The following is a 20,962-nucleotide window of genomic DNA, read 5'->3' as shown; positions in this document are numbered from 1 at the left end:
CCAGACACCCTTGATCACATTGCAGTGCACTTCTGGTCTTACGGAGAGAATATGCATGTGCAACAGGTCATGTGTGTCAGGTCTTATTGCTGGACAGGCTGGTCTAGCCGTATGATGAGGCATGGAAGAAAATTCCTCTCACCTGTGTCAAGCACTGGGAGATACCTATGTTTTTGTTGCTGATGTTTTATGGATGCATGTCTGTTACAGGCTCAGGGGTTTTTGGAAGAAAGGATGGTAGGGAGTAGACTGTGGGCTTTGTGCAGTGTAAATAGACAGTCCCAGGCTGCAGGTAGCACATGGGCATCACTGGGGCAAGGCTCTGCCAATAATCTTGAGAAGAAATTGATTCATCTGTCCTAACAAAATTATAACTCTGTCCAGAGCGGGACGGGGCATGAAGCCAGCATGGGGTGGTCATTGCTGGACCTCTGCAATGTCCTCTGGTTTGGTCACTGCAGGAGGGAGGAGGTAGTCATGGATCACCTTTGTCCATGAGCCTGGCAAGATATCAGCATCTAGGGCAGCACAGTTCAGCGACCTCTTTTATTGCATGGCTGTGGAGGTGCGTGTGGACTTTTTTTTTTAAAGAGCAAAAGTATTTCTTCAGCTCCTGGGTTTTGTTTGCTTTTGAAAACCATTATCTGTCAGCCTTGGTGACCTTTTTTCAACATTGCAGCAGTGTTTTGACATTACTCAGAAAACTATTTGGAAAAGCTGGAGGGACAAACTACCTGTGCCCATGCTCTGACACAGCTGCTTCTCACAGCTTTCACGACTGCTTGTAGGCACTGTGTGGAGAAAAAGAGTTAACGGGGAGGTTTCATAATATTTTACAACACAACAATCAATCACGGTAAACTGGCTGTCAGGTGAACCGCTTCCTCACCCAGCCTTTAATGACCTTCAGACCCAGTCTGAATCACAGGTCATAAATGCTTAAGTACCCTGGCAGCTCTTGGTCATGTCGAGGGCCCTCAGTATATCCAAGGCAGAATAATGGGGAAATATGTACACACAATATGCATACATACACATAAATAAAGAAAGTTTTAAATACCAAGCATAGATCATAGGTTTGCAAAACTGTGGTTAAAATGGGGTTGGTTGATATGAAAAGGGTTGTGCTTTTCTAAAACTAGTCTGATGCCGTGTGTTACCCCAGGAAATGTGAGTAGCTCAATAGTTGAAAGACTAGGATTTGGCTCTGCACAAAATTTTGTCTTTTCATGGGAAGATTAGAAGCTTTTGTTAACCACAATCTGCACACTTTTCTGTGAAGGCAAGTTATTAGGTTTTCAGGGGTTCAGATATTTTCAGGCATCTCAGTAGAAAGCAGAAACATGGCAAAAAATTCCAGTTTTGTTGCTGACAATATTTCAGTGGTAAAAAGGCTAGACAAAAATCTCCATACAACCTTAAACAGTGTATAGACTCTGATATTGTGTAAGACACTTAAATGTTAATTCGTTGACACCATTCCATTGGTTGCTGTTTCACAGAATCCTACTATAAAGAAGGATAACTAGGATTATTTTCTGTCCCAGTTCTTTGGACAGACCTAGTGAGATCCTTGAACAGATGCTTAACATCTTGGCATAGGAGCTGTGCCATTGACTTCAGTGGTGTAGCTCAGGCGTTTAGCCTTAAGTGTGTGCTGGAAAACAGAGATTAGAGTGGCTGAGTTCAGGACTGCAGCCATAAAAAATCCCCTGTATTTGCAGTCAAAACTTAAGTGGAGCACAGGGAATAAAATAATTCTACTAGGAGGAGGTTTTTTGTTGTTGCCGTTATTTTTGTTTGTTTGTTTGTTTTGTTTTTGTTTTTACCTGTCTTGTGAGGTGACACTGCTGCCATCACTGCCCTGCATGACAATCTCCTAAATCTCCAAATTCCACTGTGCATTTCAGAGAAAGCGAAGTGTTAAACCAGAAATTACAGTGAAGATCCCCCCTCCCTTTCCCCCACTTTCTCCTCTGTTCCTTTTGACATCTGAGAGGAGCGACCACAACTGCATACCATTTATAGATTTGCCTGATTAAAACCAGTTTTCCCTATAGGTCACATCATGTAGAAGACACAAGGTTTTTGTCAAGAGACCCGCTACTGGCAGAAACTGTTTTGCTGCTATTGCTAGTAAGAAATGAGTAACTAGATCCATGTTCTGTTTTATGCCAGCTTTATAATTATACCATTTCAGTGGTAAGCCAGACATTTGGGCCAAGGGTAATTTAGAAATTCTAGATCTCTATTCAGTTTTGCTTTTTACATTCATCTTTACTGCAACTATGTCTCCCTGCAACTTATAATCTTCCTGCATTTTCCTCCCTTCCTATGGTTTCTGTAACCCACTGTCATAATATAACAAACGCATTTTATTCAGCACAGCTCTGTGAAACCATAGGAAACAATTACTGGCTTTAAGCAGCATTATTTTCTTGCTCTTTATGTTTCTGTCTTCAGATAATTATGCACAGCTCACACAGCGTTGTGTGACTGGTGGGGCAGGATTTGGGCCTTGAGTTCAGAAATGCTTTTTCTTTCCTGTCATTTCAAGAGCTCTGTGGAGCCTAATTTACTTCCTTGAATGCAGTTTTTTATAACCTACGAGACTGTGGTTGGCTGGGTTATCCTTTTGGTGTGGTAATGGTCTCTGCAGTCTTTACTAGGACTGTGATTACACAAAGTATATGTTTGTCTTTTTGAGCTTATATATGCTGTGAACGTCCTGAGCTAACAGTATCTCTGAGATGTGGTTTTTTGATCACTATTATGTAGTGTTTGCTTTCTACAATGGAACATACAGCCAAAAATAAAACTTGCCCATTTCCTTCTGTACAAGCTTTTGCCTCTCTGTTCTTTATCATGTTCTTCTTGTTACTTTGCTTATTCTGCATAAGGGCCTTCCAAATCTGAATAATTTCTCTCGTTGCCTATGATAAACTGAAGACTCATTCATTGCTGACCGGATTTCTTTGTAGCCTACCTAGAAGTCCCAGGTCTCTCCAGCTCCAATGTGTCACCACAGCCAAACACCAAAACCACTTTCCCATGCTGAATAATGTTTTTGTTGATGGTACTCCTGAAAAACTATCTTGTGCCTTCTAATTTTTGGTGAACTTTCTTCTTTCTGTTGGCCATATATAGTCCTGGTGGAGGATGTAGAACACTGTACATACAGTCATGCATATATAATATACCAGTGCAATAAGGAAGATAAAATATGATGTCAAGTGAAGTCTCCAGCCGTCCGTAGAGAGCCATGGCTCAGGTATGCATCTCCTTGCACCAGTGCTCACCATCAGAGCAGGCGGTGTCTTCTCCAAAGACAGATGCCCTTATTCCAGGAGTCCCAATATTATGGCTATTTTTATTGTCTTTTCACCTCTGGATTTAGTGTTAGGCCCAGATAAAACATAACGGACCATTTTCAGAAGTTATTAAGTGCCACAGATGGGACGACTCTGTGTAGGCGTGCGTGTGCCCATCTGTGTGCATATGGGTGTGACTGTGGGGTTCAGATCAGGAACGTGCTTGGTACATGGGCATGGAATAAATCTGGAAGTAATTTTCACCAAGAAACTGGTGGATGAATTACTTCCTTTTGTCTGTGGCTAAATGCATATGCAAAGCATATTTGATAAACTGGTCTTGAAATACACCTCCTAGTAAATATGGCAGCTTTTCTGTCTGCCTCTTCTTCCTCCTGTCATGCAGATGGTCTTAGGATTTCCATGCCTCGTGACATAGGGACATGTAGAGCAGAGGCACGTGGGAATAAAATCTTTAGCAATTTCTTGTTGCACCCCCTCCATCACAGCCCCCAGTCACTCCTGTTTACCACTTTCTTTCTTCTTTCAGGCACAGGGGTTAATAGTTACTTGTCCTTTCTGCAAATGAATCTGTTTTCTAAGACTCAGTAGCTTTTTTCTTCTATATTCATCTGAGCTATCACATAATCACCTAGCGAATCATCTCCACATGAGCTGTGCTCTGTGGAGAACTGAGCACCAGCCCTGGACTGCACTCGCCATGGAAGGAGACGTGTTGAGACACCCAGGCAAGGTCTCCTTTACAGAGGTCCTGCAGAGCCTGGCCCAGGAAGGCCTATGCTCACTAGAAATGTTTGCTTGGGAGACAGTACCACCCCAGCTCCAGGGAAGCTTTCTCAAATACCATGGGATATTTTCTCTGGACTGAACTTTTGGGGTGTTGCCCATCACCAGGTTATTGCTTCTATTTATACATTTCATTCTTTTGGCTCCTAGATAATAAAGTCTACTATGCACTATCTGCTGCCTACAGGTTTCCATTTGCAGAATTTTCCTTTCATTCTGAAGTACCTAGGGCCAGCATTTTGGCATACGTCCCTCCCAGAGAGGCGGGCTGATAGGGGTGAACCAAAACACCATTTCTTCAGCTATACATTTTTCGGTTTACATGCCCTGCCTTTATATAAGCCTCAAATTATTTATTCAGGCTTCAGCTTAGATTCTCGATGGTGGATTTCTTTTTCCAGAACAACTCCAGTACTTTAGGTAATAGCAAGACCCAATGTACAGAAAAGCTCTTTCTCATTCATATAGTTAGGATGGTTTGATAGTTCGTGGACAGTTTGTTTTACTTTTGCTTAAATATGTCTGCAGAGAGCTGTTAACATGAGTGGTGTCCTGGCAGAGGTAAGCAGGAGAGGAATTAACCCGTTTAGTTCCATAGCGTTTTAGGATAAGCTGGATTTCTCAAGGGAAAAGCGATTCCATGAATGCTCCATATGCATTGAGTCAATGGGAAGGCAGGAATAAGTAAAGATCCTACTCCTCTGTCACAGCCTGAAATTATTTTCTCACAGAGGAGTTTCTGTCAGAGACTTAAGTAAAGAATATCTATCTGAACATTTGTTTATTTTTAGTGCCATTTAAGCTGTTATCATTTAGGCGAGTTTTATCCCCTCCAGGGCTGGAGCTCTGCTCTAGCATCAGCAAAAATAATAGATTGTAAAATGCAAAAGCTGTGTTATGTGTCTTGGCTAGAAAGCTAGGGATATAGTGTCTTCCAGTGAAACACTTAACTTCTAAATTTTTTGCCACTTCTGGGGAATTTGATGAGGCTGATTTGGGAAACTGGCTGAGCCATTAACTGATATCCAAACTCAGATGATGTGTAACAGGGAGACTGATGATTTCAACATGCAATTTCTCGTTAGTCTGTTGTTGTTGTTCTTATCATCCTAACTTTCACTGAACGTCCCCACCCATCACAAAAGATGAGTTAAGCATCTGATTTGGCCTGAGCAGCTCTGCTCTGCCTCTTCAGCTCACGACTGATCAAACCAAATCTGTGATCTCTGGCACACGACCTCAAAGCCTGGCCAGGGTCTGAGGAGCTGCAGGAACACTGTCAAGTGTTCACCTGACCTCTGCGATTTTACCCCTCCCCTTCTCATAAGGATGTGCACCCTGAGATCAAATACCCATCAGCATTTTTATGGGAAGTCAGCTGGAGGCTGACTGGGCTGATTGGGAATACCGAGAAAGGTCTGGATGCTTTGCAGAGAACTGGTCAGCTGCCTCCGCAAAAATGTGTCTGCCTGCCCTGATGAATCCTTCTCCCCTCCTTTGACTTTTTCTAGGATCCCTGATTAATGTAGGGCTGTTTTTCAACAAAACTGTGATAAGGTTCCTCCAGTAGTATCATAGGGCTGTGATATGGAAAGAGCCAAACTAGGAGAAGGGATAAGAAAGCACAACACTGATACAAGGCACAACTGTGTCTTCCTTGCTCACCCTCTCTATTACACTTTGCAAAAGGGACTGGTGGTTCTTTTTCCCCTGCAAAGGACAGACCACCACTCTGGTAGCAGGGTACTGCTGCCACCTTCACTGCTGAGTGTGACCAAGCCACCAGCAGTGTCCTGCAGAGGTGACAGTGGGGCTTGAAGGCTGGCATCCCTGTGGGGCTGCACCCAGCCCTCTCCTTCCTTACCTGCTCTCCTCTGCTTCAGAGCTGGTGTGAAACATCCGTCTCCATCTAGTGCAGAATTTAACTGGGACAATGAGAAAAAGAAAAAGGGTTGGGAAGTGCTAAGGTGGGCTTAATCACAGGGAGGGAAATGTAAAGCAAACCACTGCCTGTCCTGGCGTGGATTTTGGTTGCTGAGCCATGATGTTGGTGTTGTGTAACTTCAGGGACTATTTCAGCATCAGCTTTGGGCGAAGCGCAGCGGTCACACATGAGGCCATAAGTTGGGACTGCTTCTAGCACAGCCACCACACATGGCATTTCTCCTGTAATCCTCCCAGATGTCTTTCAAACCCCAGGAAACTCAATTAAGGATTTTATGACTATTACTCCCAGTTATTTTACCATAAAGGAAAAAAAATTCCCAACGCCAAACTGAACTTATGTATAAGATTGTTGGTTTTATAGGTACCACCATACAGCTGAACTGCATTTTGCCTCACTGATTTTGTCGTTGGGAGCGAGCAGGGGTCTAAAAATTTTTCTTTTCTTTTTTTTTTTTTTTGTTTATGAAGGTAGCAGGAATGAACTGTAGTGTAAATTGCCTTCTTGACTGCTCAGGGGACCAGCAAAAAGTTCATTGCTTCATAGAGGTTTTTTTCTTGCAGAGGTAGTGTAGAGCTGCAGCTAGTAAATCTGAGGATACCCTAGGGGTGGTCCTTCAAGACAGGTAGGGACGTAATGTGATGGATTTTCACACAGGTTTCACTGTACTCATATAGATGGATAAAAATCATAATGAAAATGCAGTCCCAACCCAAACAGTGAGAAATTTTCAGTAGAAACCAAGCTGCTCTGCTGACCTGTTTGTGCAAATGTAGCCTTGTGAGGTGCCGCTACAGGGAACTGCTGCCCTGGGGCTGCAGCTGGGTTGTCACTGCAGAGCAATAAGTGGTGGATGTGAAATGTGAAATGTGCAGCTTGGGCACTCAAGTTTGAAGCGTGACAAGCAGAGGCACTGCTGGGCAACAGGTCAGAGATGTCTGAGCTGGGATACCTCTTCTTCTGCTCAGATGGATGTTAGGGGCTCGTTGCAGAGAGTACTGAAGGGACTGCCTGTTCTTGCTGCTGCTGATCGGCACGTGTGGCCACAGGGTTGCCTGTGGCCTTAAGCTCTTGCTGCTCTGGCGCATCTTCTGTTTGTCCCCTCCCTGAACCTCCCTCCTGTCCCCTCTCTGTCCTGGTGACCTTTTGTTCAGAGCAGTTATCAGCTGCCATTTTGGAAAGTAAAGCAGCTCCCAGAGCTTTCATACTGATAACGCAGCGTGGGCTGCAATGAAGTAATTTCCGTCTGTATTTATTTTAATTTTTTGTCTGAATTATTTTTAATGCTTGCTGCTTTGTCCATTCAATAACCTCTAGGTGGCTTTTTGAGTCCATCCTTTTAACCCTTTCTTCCCATCCTAGCTCTGCATCTTCGTTTTCTATGATGTGCTTAAATAACATTGATTTAACCCACACGTTCCTGTCAAAAGGATTCTGCAGAACCTTTCCTTTCTGCTCCAAAGCATGGGTAAAAATATAGTTGTCTCTGCTCTCCACAGAAAGCACATCCTGCTACCCAGCACTCAGCGACAAAAATTAAACCAAATATCTCACCCCAGTCATAATGGGTTATTTATTGACCACAGACAAAGGGTTATTTTCTGGGACTCCAGATAAGGCTGGGGCCAGGAAACAGCTTGCAGTTGTCTCTTCAAATTCATCTTGTCTTTACCATAGTGTTTCATTATTTCCTCCCTCGTTATCTGCAGAGCAGAGGCTGTCAGGAAGGGGCAGGCAGGAGAGGGCAGCTCAGCCTCCCTGAAATGGTCCTTTCCCACATCCTGAGGATCTGGCCGAGGGCAGCAACCCGGGCTCCGGGTGCCCCCGTGTCCCCTCTCTGGCAGCACATGAAGAAAGTTGTCCTTCTCTCCCTGCTCAGCCAAGAGGGCTCTAAGAGCTTTCTAATCAGCTCACTGTCAGCCTGTTTCCTCTCATCATTTAAAATGAGCCTGTGCTTGGTTTACAGCTGCCAAAGCTTTTGCTTGGATTCAAAACATTGGAGTGTTTGAGAGACAGGTTGTAACTGCCAGGGCAGATTACTAAGGAGGCAGCAGTCTGGGGAAGATGGGCTTTTTCCTCTTGTCAGAAATACTCTGAGTGGATGAGAAATCATCACCCTGGCTAACAAGTTTCACTTGCAACTATCCTCTTTGAAAATTGGCTGCTTGTTTTGTTGTCCCTCGTCAGACGACTACCTTTGTAAGGGAGATGACCAAAATGTCTGTGTAAATAGGTGCGATTCCCATGGGGGGTGAGCAATGTCAGGCTTTTGATTTTATTCATGCGTTTGTAGTAGACTGCAGGTTTCTCCTACTGATGGCTTTAGAAATCACACTGCTGCTCCAGTGCTCAATGCACACATTTCATTGACCTGTTTCTGCTGCTCCAAACAGGAGTATTGGCAGAGCCAAATGATGCTAAGATACATCCTGGCTATGAAGAGGCAGTTCCAGCTTTTTTCGTAGGTGCCCAAGATATCTGCGAGGATTATGAAAGCCAGGCATCAGTTTTTGAAAAAAGCAGTTGGGAACCACTCATTTTGGTATCATCCTGATTTTTAAAAAAGGTTGTGCCTCTCTTCTTCAAAGCAGGCTTCCAAAGCATCAGCATGTCACACACAGCAAAAAAGAACAGTAACATGCAAAATCACCAGCTGCACTTGAAAACCTTGGCATGTTATTAACCATTAATGCAAGCATGTACTCACTATGTTCAGCAAATTTGTCATCTGTAACAGACTTCTTTCTAGCTTAGACATGTTACTGAGTGTATATTAACTTGTAGTATTCAAGAGGGAGCTTTCTTGACTATTTATCCACACAGACAGTGAAGGTGGCCTGCATTGGCACAGAGCAAGTGTAGGCAGCACGTTGGTGCAACCCTTCAGAAGACCTTAGTCACGAGTTATTGTCAGGATTTGATGAGAAGGGGATGGCAGACAATGGCCTTTCTCATACATTTGAGAAGCTGTAGGTAGCTGTGCCTGGATACCAGGGTCAGCCAAAAGGACAAGCTGGATTCAAATGTGGTCTGCACTTCTAAAGAGTTACAAAAATTGCATCTATCCAGCGCTGGATGTACAAGACACACCGTTGCTGTGGTAAGGAGACAATGTGCAGGAGGAGGGTGAAGTGCACCAGAGGGGCCCTGGGGGACATGGAATACAAGGCTGGTGGAGGGTTGGGATTTGGGTCAGTGTGATGCGGGATAAGGTCTCCTGGATGTAGGCTGCATGGGCTGGAGGTGGAAAGAGGGCAAGACCAGGGTCCCAGATTCATTATTAGGTGGTAACGGCATATTTACATATATTGCATCCCCTTAGGATCTCCCTCCAAGTTCTGCTGGGAGCTGTATACCCTCTAAACCAAAACCTACCACTTAGTACATGCTTTTAGGAAAGGGTTGTGATGTTAGAGCCCTACAATAAAACCCAAATGCCCCAAAGGTTGTACCTGTACAGATTGCACAGAAAAGCATGGAAATGGGAGAGAAGCCCCTTGTATTGCATGCTTTCAGCATTTGTTAGAAGAGATGTACTCTTGAGAAAAGGGCTTGTTGTTGTGGGCAATGACATTATTCTGAACACATTCCGTTCATACCATATTCATGTGGAAAAATTCCTTTCTGCTGGTATGTCACCGACATTTAACATCATTTAGTGAGTGTATTTGATCTTCAATGTTCTGAATTTCGTGAAAAGCAAAGTGGATATATTAGTCTTCTTGAAAGTGTTGGGCAGTTTCAAACACAGAAGTTGCATTATATGCTGCAGCCTGGGGTTTAGGCAAGAAAATGATGCAGCTGAAATTACACCCTAGCAGAAACCTGTCTGTTTTTACTTTGATTGTCTGAAAAATAGAATATCTCTAGTAAACTGAATTTTAAAGTGATGATACCAACATTAATAGAACAAATTATGATGCAATATTTAGGCTTCATTAGTTTCTTTAAAGTACCTCTTTCACATTACAAAATTTCATCTAGGGAAACTGGTTCTGTTTTTTTGATGTGGGTTAATTCCCCTCCACCTATGATTACTGAGTTTACCATGTAAAAAGAAACAACTGTTCTTTCTAACACCAGACTACCTACAGGATCAGCAAATGGGTTTAATTTCTTCTGGTGCTAGAAATGTACAAGCTTTAATCATGAATCAGATACACACCCTCTGAAATATGTTAACTCATCAAAGCAAAAGGTCCACTAGCCTTTAAAGAGAAGCCTTTATTATACATGCTATATAATACCTGATATTTATATTATATAGTTTGGTTTTAGTTATACAGTTTGATGTGAATATACATGTGTTTGATGTGTGTATATGTATATACATTGGTTTCAATCCAGGTATAATGCTGACCTACAGGAGGTTGGGCTGGGCCATCTGATGTTCTCTTTTAGCCTTCTCTAGAAGTGTGGAGAAGTAGTGTGGATGCTCTGCTTATAATAATTCCCAATGGATTTTATACTTTCTCAGTCTCAGTAATGGCTTGAGTTCATTCATCTTCATTTTTGACAGTGACTATTCCACAGGGTGAAACAAACATCCTTTGTTGCACTGTCTCTTTGCTGCATTACAAAGGAAGCACACAGAGGGTAGAAGCAAGGACGGGTAACCTGGGAGGAACACAGAGTAAGTGTCTGAGCATCCGGAGATGAAGTCAGAAAGGCCCAATCCCAAATGGAATTGAATGTGGCCAGGGATGCTAAAGATAGCAACAAGGTCTTCTATAGGTCCACAGTGACCAAAGGGAGTCTTGGGAAAATGTGGGCCCTTTGCTGAATGAGATGGGTGACCTGGTTACACAGGACATGCAAAAGGCTGAAGTACTGAATACCTTATTTGCCTCAGTTTTTCCTAGCAAGACCAGCCTTCAAGAATGCCAGGTCCCAGAGATGAGGGGGAAAGCCTGGAGCAATGACGATGTACCCTTAATGGAAGAGGATCAGGTCAGAGAATACTTGAACAAATTGGATGTACATATGTCAATGTGCACAGATGAGAAGCACCCGTGAGTGCTGAGGGAGCTGTCAGATGTCATTGCAAGGGTACCCTCGATAATCATTATTATCTTTAAGAAGGGCAAGAAGGAGATCCCAGGAACCTACAGGCTGTTCTGCCTCCCCTCAGTCCCTGGCAGGTGATGGAGCAGCTAATCCTGGAAATAATTTCCAAGTACATTTAGGAGAAGAAAATCATCAGAAGCAGTCAGCATGGCTTTACCAAGGGGAAGTCATGGTTGACCATTCTACAATGAAATGACTGACCTGGTGAGAGGAGAGCAGTGGGTGCTTTCTACCAAGACTTCAGTAGAGCCTTTGACACTGTTGAGGTATGGGCTGAATAAGCAGACGAGTTGGACTGAAAACTGGCTGAATGCCTGTGCCCAGAAAGTGGTGATCAGTGGCATGAAGTCTAGTTAGAGGTCAATAAGTGGTAGTATACCCCAGGAGTCAATACTGGATGCAGTCCTGTTAAACATCTTTGTTAATCATCTGGACAATGAAACAGAATGTACCCTCAGCAATTTTGCTGATGACATGAGAGTGGGAGGAGTGGCTGACATGCCAGAGGGTTGTGCTGCCATCCAGAGTGACCTCAACAGGCTGGAGAAATGTGCTGACAGGAACCTCATAAAATTGAGCAAGCCTCTCACCTGGGGAGACATCAATCCAGGCACTAGTATAGGCTGGGGGCCACCCAGCTGGAAGGCAGCTCTGCAGAAAATGACCTGGTGGTCCTGGTGGACACCAAGTTCAACACGAGCCAGCAACATGTCCTTGTGGCGAAGAAGGTCAGTGATGTCCTGGGCTACATTAGACAAGGCATTGCTAGCACATCGAGGGAAGTGCCACTTGCCCTCTACTCAGCACTGGTGAGGCCACATCTGGAGTGCTGTGTTCAGTTCTGGGCTCCTCAGTGCAAGAGAGACATGGACATACTGGAGGGAGTCCAAAGAATGGTTAGATTAAGGGACCGGAGCACTTATCCTGTGAGAAAAGGATGTGTGAGCTGGGACTGCTTAATCTGGAGAAGTTGGAGTGGGGAAGCTTATTAATGTATGTAAATATACCTGGAGGATGCAAAGTAGATGGAGCCAGGCTCTTTTCAATGGTGCTCAGTAACAGGACCAGAGGCCATGGGCACAAACTGAAACACAGGAGGTTCCCTCTGAACATCAGGAAACACTTTTTCACTGTGAGGGTGAGTGAGTACTGGCACATATTGCTCAGGGCAGTGGTGGAGCCTCCATCCTTGGAGATATTCAAATGCCATCTGGACGCAGATGGAAACTGGCTGTAGGTGGCCCTCCTTGAGCAAGGGAGTTGGACCAGAGGACCTCCAGAGTCCCCTTCAACCTCAGCTATTCTGTGATTCTGTGATTTTATAATTCTGTGATTATATTAATTTTTAAGTCCTTGCTCATGTTTGATTTTTTTCGATGATTACTGTGTCAGGAGAACCCTTTACTCAGTTGCATCTGCAAAGATTGCTGTAAAACATTGTCCATCTTGTCCCACTTTGTGCATAGAGGAAAGCGAGGTTTACTTGTGCAATGGATGTATTTTCTATTTTTAAAGAATCTTGCCCATTGTTTTGCTTCTACAACAAATCATCAGAGCGTTTGAATCCATCTGCTTTTAAGAATCCTTATTGTTCCTCTGGGAGCAATAAACAGCATGCTATCAAGAGCCCATGAAACTGGATTGTAGTTTTCATGTATTTCTGTTCCTGAACAGACAAGAAACTGAATGTTTGTGTGCAGCAGAAGCATCAGTCAGAAGTTTGCCTGGAAGTTTTGGGTATATCTGGGGTTCCTGTGGCTGGCAGGGAATGGAGGTCCTAATGTATCCTTGTACCTGTTAGACAGAGCTTCTCCCCACACCCCAGGGTTTGATATTAGTAACGCCCCCACTGGCTATTAGAATGGCAAGAAATTCCCATTGGCCTCTGGATGTCTGAAACACTGCTTTGAGGCAGATGGCTTTGCCATCTCCATACAACTGCTCCGTCTTTGACAGCCTTGCTCAGATGACCTGCTAATACGAGCTGAAGGTTTTTTTCACCAAGGGGGGTTCTCATCACAAAGTCAGAAACAAAGGGTCAGAACCCCAAAAATGCGAACACAGCCTGAGTCAAGCTTTAACCCCCAGGGTGCCTATTGCTGCTCACCTGCAGCTTCTGGGATCCATTGCAGCACCCCAGACCAACAGCAGGTGGGTTCACTGGGCTCCTTTCTCCCCATATCCTGCCAGTTATTGAACGAGTGAATTAAACCACATGGTCCAAGGGACTGACAAGTGCTGAGATAATGTTTTTGGTTTTTTAATACTGCATACTTTTCGACTTCAACGACTGATGGATGTGGAGAATAGATGGGGCTGCTGTTGAAGGTCAACACCCTCAGGCCCTCAGTTAAGACATCTGAAGTCACAATGAATTTTTCCAGGCAAGCAAAAGGAGAGACAAGTGGTTCTCAGGCGAGGATCCAAACAAATCAAATGCACCTTATCAGCTTTTCTTTCTCTTTATGCATCACATAGAAGCAGAAAGAGCTCAAACCCATGAAATAGTTTCCAACTATCTGTAGTTACCTGGGGGTCTTTGACTTGGTTCAGTCATGAATGCCAAGAAATTGTGTCTGTAACATTGCCAGCCACTAACATGGGAGCAACTCTGTGGGCACAAATTGAAATGTGACCTAATCAGAGAGCTGCGGGAGAAGCAAGCTGAATTAAAAAGGAGGCATATTGGGTCTGATGGAGATCAATGCTGACAGGAGACAAAAAAGAGATTGGCAATCTTTTAAAACTTGCTTGAACTGAGTCCTGTCCAGTTGGGAAGGCTGGTGTGAATGTAGCAGTGAGTTCTGAAATGAGATAAACAGTTTATGTCAAAATAATACAACAAATTCCAGCCCCAAGTAAATGTACCCAAGTTCTGCACTGTGCCTGAGGCCCTGATCCTGTGGATGATTACATGCATGAAAAAGCCCAGTGAATGCAGGTCTATTCATGCATGTGTAAACCCTCACAGGATTGGGGTTTTATTGTGCATCCCCTGCAATCTACTGGAAGGGATAGACATCAGCCTGAACTGTGTCCCATGTTTTCTCAAGGAGAGTTAGAAAACTAAACAAAACACATAACAAACCTGAGGCACATTTCACATCTGAGTCACTGAAAGTTTGTACAGTAAACACATGTATACAAAACTGGACAAGTTTATTTTCCACAAGGCAAGCTGGTTTTGTAATTTTTTTTTTTTTTTGCTTATAAGGAAAAGGAGGAAATTCCTCCTCCCTCCTTCCCTGCCCATACATTTCTCTTGTTCGTGAGTCTTTAGAAGGCTAAGAAACTGCACCAAGAGCAAACAAGGTCTTTTTTTAATGAATAAATATTTACAACAGCCAACTTGGATACCTAAGGCTGAGGCTGATTTCTCTGAAACATGCACCAGAAACTCTCGGGGTTTGATCCTGCCCTGAAACATGCTTCCTGGAGCAGCAGCTGCTCCTCATAACACATGTCTGAAATCCTGAGCAGGACCGCAGAGCACTTTGATGGAACTGGGTTGGCCAATTTCTGCTGGATAATTCAAACCTTTCTACATGTTCCATCAGAATGAATCTGTTTCTATTTACTTGGTGTCCCTGATGTAATTCTGTACATAAAGCCACTTGTTTGTTTGGCCAGTGCTTTCCTGGGGCCAAAAAAGTTGACCTCTGAAACATGGGGCTGAACTCGATGCTGCAGTAATCGTGGTATCTCAGCTGGGCACCTGGGGGAAAGTGCCAGAGTATGTTAGGGCTTTCCCTGATGTCCTGGGTGGTAAGAGCATTGGCATTAAGGGGCAAAAGAAAATAATTTGTTCAAGGTAGAGCAATAGTTGCACAAATTAAGAACTTGAAATATGAGTCTGATACAAGGCTGCTGGTAATAAATAGAACAGAAGAAGATCATTTGGCAAGTCCAAAACTGTAATGTAATATGTTCCCAAATGTGGCATATTTGTAAGCCTACTGGAATGCCATTATCTGAGGAGCCCTCCTTTTTATTTATGATCTTGACTCTCCACAGCGTATAATTTAAGGTCTCATTGAGTTGTGTAAAGGGCACAAGATCAGCATTCACAGGACATGAGATAACTTCTTAGCTCCTTCAGTGAATGACCTTGTCAGCCAACCCCCGTCACTTCACTCTGTCCACCCTCCACTCCTCGAGGAGGAGGGTGAGTGCTGGATCCAGGCTGGCGGGTTGCTCTGTTTGCATCGGGCTTCATTTCGGCTCCCAGTGATAGATACGATGACAAACCACTTGAAAATTTACCAGTATGTTTCCTCCAGGTTAATTTCTAGCACCCACAGATTCTCTAGATCTCAAGCCTGGGGTGAGGTCTGGGAAGATAATGCATAAAACTGCCTATGTAACAGGGACAGAGAGGAAAAAGCGAGAAGGCTACCTGTCTATGCTGGAGGCAGTCCTCTGCCCTCTCCAGAAGGGCTAATTACACCAGTCTGAAGTTTCTTGTTCCATGATTTTTTTCTATTTCTTTTTCTGTTCAGTATAAGTTCCTTGATAGTTTAAGCAACAAAGATTTATAGAGAAACTGGATCCTCCCAATTCCTTATGAGGGAAAATATCACCCCAAGTTTATTTCCACCTTTACTTTCTAGCTGCCTTTCCTTTTCTGTGCACTCAGAGGTTTTGGCCGTGGCTTCGAAGCCCAGCCCTGCTGCCACATGAAAGCTAGGGAAGCCAGGAAGGATCTCATCACATTGAAAAACTGAACTCATAGCAGAGCTGGAAAAGCCTCTTGGTTCTGACTCAAAACATTTCTAGAACAGAATTTCAGGGCTCACACTGTAGTCAGTTTGCTGCAGTCAAGCTGTGCAAGGTGCCATCAAATGCCTCCTTGTCCATCTCCTCAGTGCCAGCTCACAGGCACCGGTGTCATGATCACATGAATCTCCATTTCACTGCTGCTCTTTCTCTTCTCTGCTTGAGAATGCTGAGCATTTGGTTATCAAAAGGGAAGGTGCTACATCTGTCCTGTCAGTGTCCTTACGTGTCCCCTCCCCACCCACTCTGGAAACTGGTGCCTTCCTGACCACACCAATTATACATAATGATGAAAATAATGCTGAAAAGACCAGTTCCTCCCAAGTTATCATTGCAAACGTGCCTGGCTGCCTTCCCCTGCAGCTAGCTTAGGTCTTTTCAGCTGCCTCCACTCCCACCTTTCACTCCTACTCCCTCCTGCTCTTCCCTGGGTGTGCAATTGCAATTAGCAATTGCCAGTGAGGTCCCTGTGTGGCAAGGGCACATTCACACTGCAGCGCAGCCCCCTGCCCCATGTCAGGGCCATGCCCGGCTGTGCCCTTCCAGTGCATCCCAGAGCTATGACTTTGTGACCGGGCTGTGATATTCCACATGTATCTCCTGGAAATGCTGCTTAAATATTGAACCTGCCCAGCTCCCATCACAGAGAGTGCTCCAGTGGCAGTATACAGTTGTGTACACAGTGATAAAATCCCCTGTGGATGTCGGCAGGTTTATTGTTTGTGGGTAACAATTTTGAACATTAATTCCTCCACACTTTGAATTCAGAGTTGCAGGTACCAGCTCCCAATTTTTTGGCTCTGCCTCCCCTCTGCCCTGCTGTGCCTGCTGAGCTTTGCACAGAGGCTGGTGTTCGATTTAAACTCTCGGTAGAGAAACACTGACAGGCAGCTTATTTCTCCAATAGTTAAAGGAACATAGTAAAATAGTTTGTCAACCAGAAAATCAGTCCAAACTTTAGACCATGATAATTTAGTGCAGATGTACCCCTTGGATACCAAGCACTGCTTCCCTCCCACAATGCAACATACTTTCTGTCCCATTTGTCATTGAAAAGCTTTGTTTAAAAAAGGCAGAAAACAGCAAGGTCAGTTCAAAATGTGTAGTCAGTTCTCCTTTAACTCTGAAATAGGAGCTAAGTGACAAAAATACTTCAAGAACTAGAGAAAAGCACTGTAAATCCCCTTCTCACTCAGCAGGTTGTTGCTATGCAGTGATACAACTGCAGGATACTAGACCAAAATAAGAAAACAAAAAAAAGCCAGAAGTAATATGAGCCAAATTGTTCTGTGTATTAGTCTGTGTCCTGCTGTAACATCCTCTTCCTGATATTTTCAAGATGAAAAAAAAAAATATACAGTACAATTAGATTATTCAAAGTTTCTTATTCTTTCTATTGGATTCATTGGCTCTCAGCATGGTTTTCACCAAGGAAATTCTCCTTGCTCCTAACTCTGCTTGTCCTGTGCTTGAGCTAGGTGCAGTTGTTCTGCAGGTTTCAAAGCATTTTTTGTTGTGTTTGTGCTGCTTGCTGGGAGAGGACTTGAAGCCAGAGCAAAGGACGTTGTGAGAGTAGCACCCCAGCCTTGCACAGGTAGAGGTGGTCCACGGCCAGGAATCGCATGGCTTTGGTGCATCTCCTCTGGCCCACTATGCATGGGAGAAAACATCACATTGACTCAGGGCCTGTGGCTTGCTTGCTTTCTTACTCACCTGTGCAACTCAGACTATTGCTAAGAGGAAGTGTGGGTAGCAGCATTTGTTTAAAACACAAAACAAAACCCGAAAACCTCTCTGACCAAATGGCCCTTCCCTCTTTTAAGATCATCAGAGTTAAATGTATGGTTAGCCTTGCTTTTTCTCAGCCTGTTGTCTGCCTATCAACCATGTCCAGTGTAAAAAATAAACCAGCTGTGCTGCCACTCTGATAGGTAGCAGTCCAGGTTTGCCTCTGGGCAGATATTTACTGCTACATCTGGCTTTGCTTTGCCATATTGTTAACCTCCCTTTTCCTTTTTACATTTGTTTTGTTTTTATTAAATTTCCCGTCTGAATCCTCTAGTCTGTATTTCTAATGTCAACAATTGCTTTTATCACAGATAATAACTTCCTTTTACAAAAGCTGTACCATCCTGCATGCATTTCAAATTACATTTTATGGACAAACATTGAAGTGCAGTATTTGGCAGTGCATGCAATTGTATGTATTTATAGTAATCTAATTCTAAGGCATGAGAGCCAAGAAGTAAGTTGGTTGCCATTTTCTTAATCATGTATTTAGTTGACCATGTAGTTACTTCTACTAAAGCTTAATGAAGTTTGCATTGTGATATTGTGATATTTATGAAGTAAATTATGTGGTATGCTTCGGCATGCTATAAAAACGGTTTTAAAAATACAAAACTGTCCCTTTAACTTGCCACGATAAGTAAAATCAGAAATCGCTAGTTAGGGTAAACATCTATTGATATATAGATTGGAGAAAGAATCTGAACATCTCCAAACAAAGAAGACAAATTACTTTATTTTTATTAAGTAGTACCCAGAAATAGTATCTTGTCTCTTTTACCAGCACTGCCACTGGCTTTATGCAATTCATTTACCTTTATGGTGCTTCATCTCCCACATACACAATACATCATAGAGGGAGTGTGATATGGAGCAGTGCCTGTAAGAAATGTTGAGACCTTCTTTTAAAACATACCAGAAAAGGCCTTACTGATGTGTTGGTTCATTTTGGCTGGGAATTTAAGGTGACACAGCCATTTCTGGCAATCCTCCCATGGATACCCTTCCTCTGGAATAAAACCGCCCTTTTGGAAATGGCCTGGATCCTTTCCGCTAACTTGTGTTTGCTTCTCTAACATATACTATAGTGAAGAAAGGTAGGATATCCATAATCCTCTGTTTAGATGGAGCATCTTTTAGCATGGACAGCTCAGGTGAGCAAGGAGCATTGCCTGAGGTGAACACTTTGTTTTCTTTCCATTTGAGCACATCCGTGCCTACTTTGCTGCAGAGGAACAATTTCCTCATGTCACTCGTGCGCCTGACTTGGCCCGTACTTCTTTGGTGTCTGCAACAATATTTATTGTCTTCCTTAATTCAGTATAAAAAGTTTCTCAGTGATAGGTCTTTTCTGAGATATTTTAATCACTTGCTGGCTTCCTTGTACCCTTTGCAAAGTATTGCTCTCTACTGCTCGGTGTTCAGCATGCCTTTACAAGAAACCCCACCTCGTAATGGGGCTCTGCCCGAGGCTCCCGGCAGAGCTTGGGAAGATGCTGCCTTGGCCTCCCTTGGCTCACAGATACTTCCCACAGTGTCTCATCCCCAGCAGTCGCACACAAGCAGTCACACTCCATTTTGTCTGTGAGCTGACAGGAACTTTGTCTGCCAGACCATCACATTTAGGAACCGCTTTGGCAGGCAGCTGTCAGATGCTCGAAGGATCGTGTCTGCAGCCAGCACATCTCCTCTTAGTTCGTATGTAGCTTGCAAAGTTGAAGCTTGCATCTCAAAACCTCATCTTCCTCTTGTATTTTTTCCCCTCAGTGCTGTTACAAACTGTGCCCTTTCCCATGTGCTTTTTTTTTTTTCATGCAGACATTTTTCACATGCCTTCTTGGATCACCTCTGGAAACCTTCTTCACCTTCCTATCTGCTTTGCTCTGTATCAGGTTTTCTGCGAACAACATGGTTTGTGAAATGGCTTAACATGAATAATGGTCCTACTGCCTTTCAGACTGAATGCTTTTGTTGACAGTATCTGGAGTATCCGTTGCTCTGATAACTAATTCCTTGTTGCTCCTCTAACACTGTACTCAGATCACTGCCCAAATATTAGACCCATTTGCTGCTGTGCGCCATTCTTTGTGGACCCTGATCTTGAGACTGGCACAGTTTTATGCTGTCCCTTTTCTGGCTATTGCATGGTAAGTCTGAACTGCAGAAAAAAAGAGTGCAATTCACTTCCAAGTCTCCGGGCAGTCTTCTGCTTCAAGCACTGTGTCCTGGAATGGATCCCCTCCTGCTCTCCAAAATGGTCAATGGCCCCACTCTGCCAGGGTGCATTTAAACAGCCCAGTGGGAGCACAGGTGTCGTCTTTGAAAGCCTGGCTAAGGAGTGGGTGATGAAGGCACCGCACAGCTCCTGAGCTGCTTTTCCATTTTCATGCACTCTAGATTTGCCACCCCACTGTACATCTTCTTGTGCATCAAGCCCAGCTGGACAACATGGAGCTCCCTGGTAATGCCAACATCCTTGTTCTTAGGGTATGCAAGCCATGTTGTAGAGATGGTTTAGTTTCACTGTAACCAACACTGAGTGCAAATGCTCTCTACAATATTTCTGCCTCTTCCCCTCACCCTTTGCATTCACTCCTGCCCCCTGCATCTCACCATCTGTGTTGGCTCACCACTTTGGAGGCTGTGCTGTGAAGCCACGTGAGAACAAATTCAATTTTAGAAAGCCAAGAAAAGATTTTTTTCTTATATTTTTTAAAGCAGGGTCAGCCTCTTAATCTGTATTTGAGCTTGCCACATGAAGAGTGGTGCTGGCACAAAGTCGGGGCAATGCAATATGGAGCTACAGTGGGAATGAGAAATGGGAATGGACACTACATTCAGGAAAACACCTGAAGTTGATTTTGCTGTATGTTTTACATCATGAACCCACAGGCTGTGCCAAAGTGATCTGTGCTCTCTCTTCTAAGGTGAAGAAAAGTCTCCATCCTCTTAGGAGTTTCCAGCATTTCTGACCACACCATGCAGCAGGATCCAAGGGCTTTTTGACATCACTGGGAAAATATGAATCCTCCCTTCTAGTGCTTTCTGCGTTTCTGTTTCTGTGCTCTCAGATGTCATTCGTCCAGATACTAAGGTGTATGTTCTGCCTTGGAAGCATGTGAGATGTTTACAAGAGGAGTAAACTCTTAATTTCGCTGATGACCCTGGGGAAATGGGAGTGGACAGCAGGTTGCTGCTCATTGTCAGGGACCTCATGAGTCCCTCCCTGGGGTGGGCGATGGATGCGAATGGCCTCTGAGTGTTTAGT

The 20,962-nt window shown here is 43.9% G+C and overlaps 1 long non-coding RNA gene across 2 annotated transcripts in view; it reads left to right on the top strand.

Annotated features, from left to right (window-relative positions):
* The window catches only part of LOC135578415 (uncharacterized), a 47,296-nt gene that overhangs the window by 12,876 nt on the left and 13,458 nt on the right, over positions 1 to 20,962 (top strand). The window contains exon 1 of one of the 2 annotated variants that reach the window (XR_010469960.1): positions 8,826 to 9,163. The exons of the other annotated variant lie outside the window; for it this stretch is intronic. This is a non-coding gene — a long non-coding RNA (uncharacterized LOC135578415). Of the gene's footprint in view, positions 1 to 8,825; positions 9,164 to 20,962 lie in introns of those variants that run through there. 2 annotated transcript variants of the gene reach the window in all.

This window comes from Columba livia, chromosome 2 (genome assembly GCF_036013475.1).
Source record: "Columba livia isolate bColLiv1 breed racing homer chromosome 2, bColLiv1.pat.W.v2, whole genome shotgun sequence".
Taxonomy (NCBI): domain Eukaryota; kingdom Metazoa; phylum Chordata; class Aves; order Columbiformes; family Columbidae; genus Columba; species Columba livia.
Note: the sequence above shows the minus strand (reverse complement) of the source record. Positions and strands in the feature narration are given on the sequence as shown.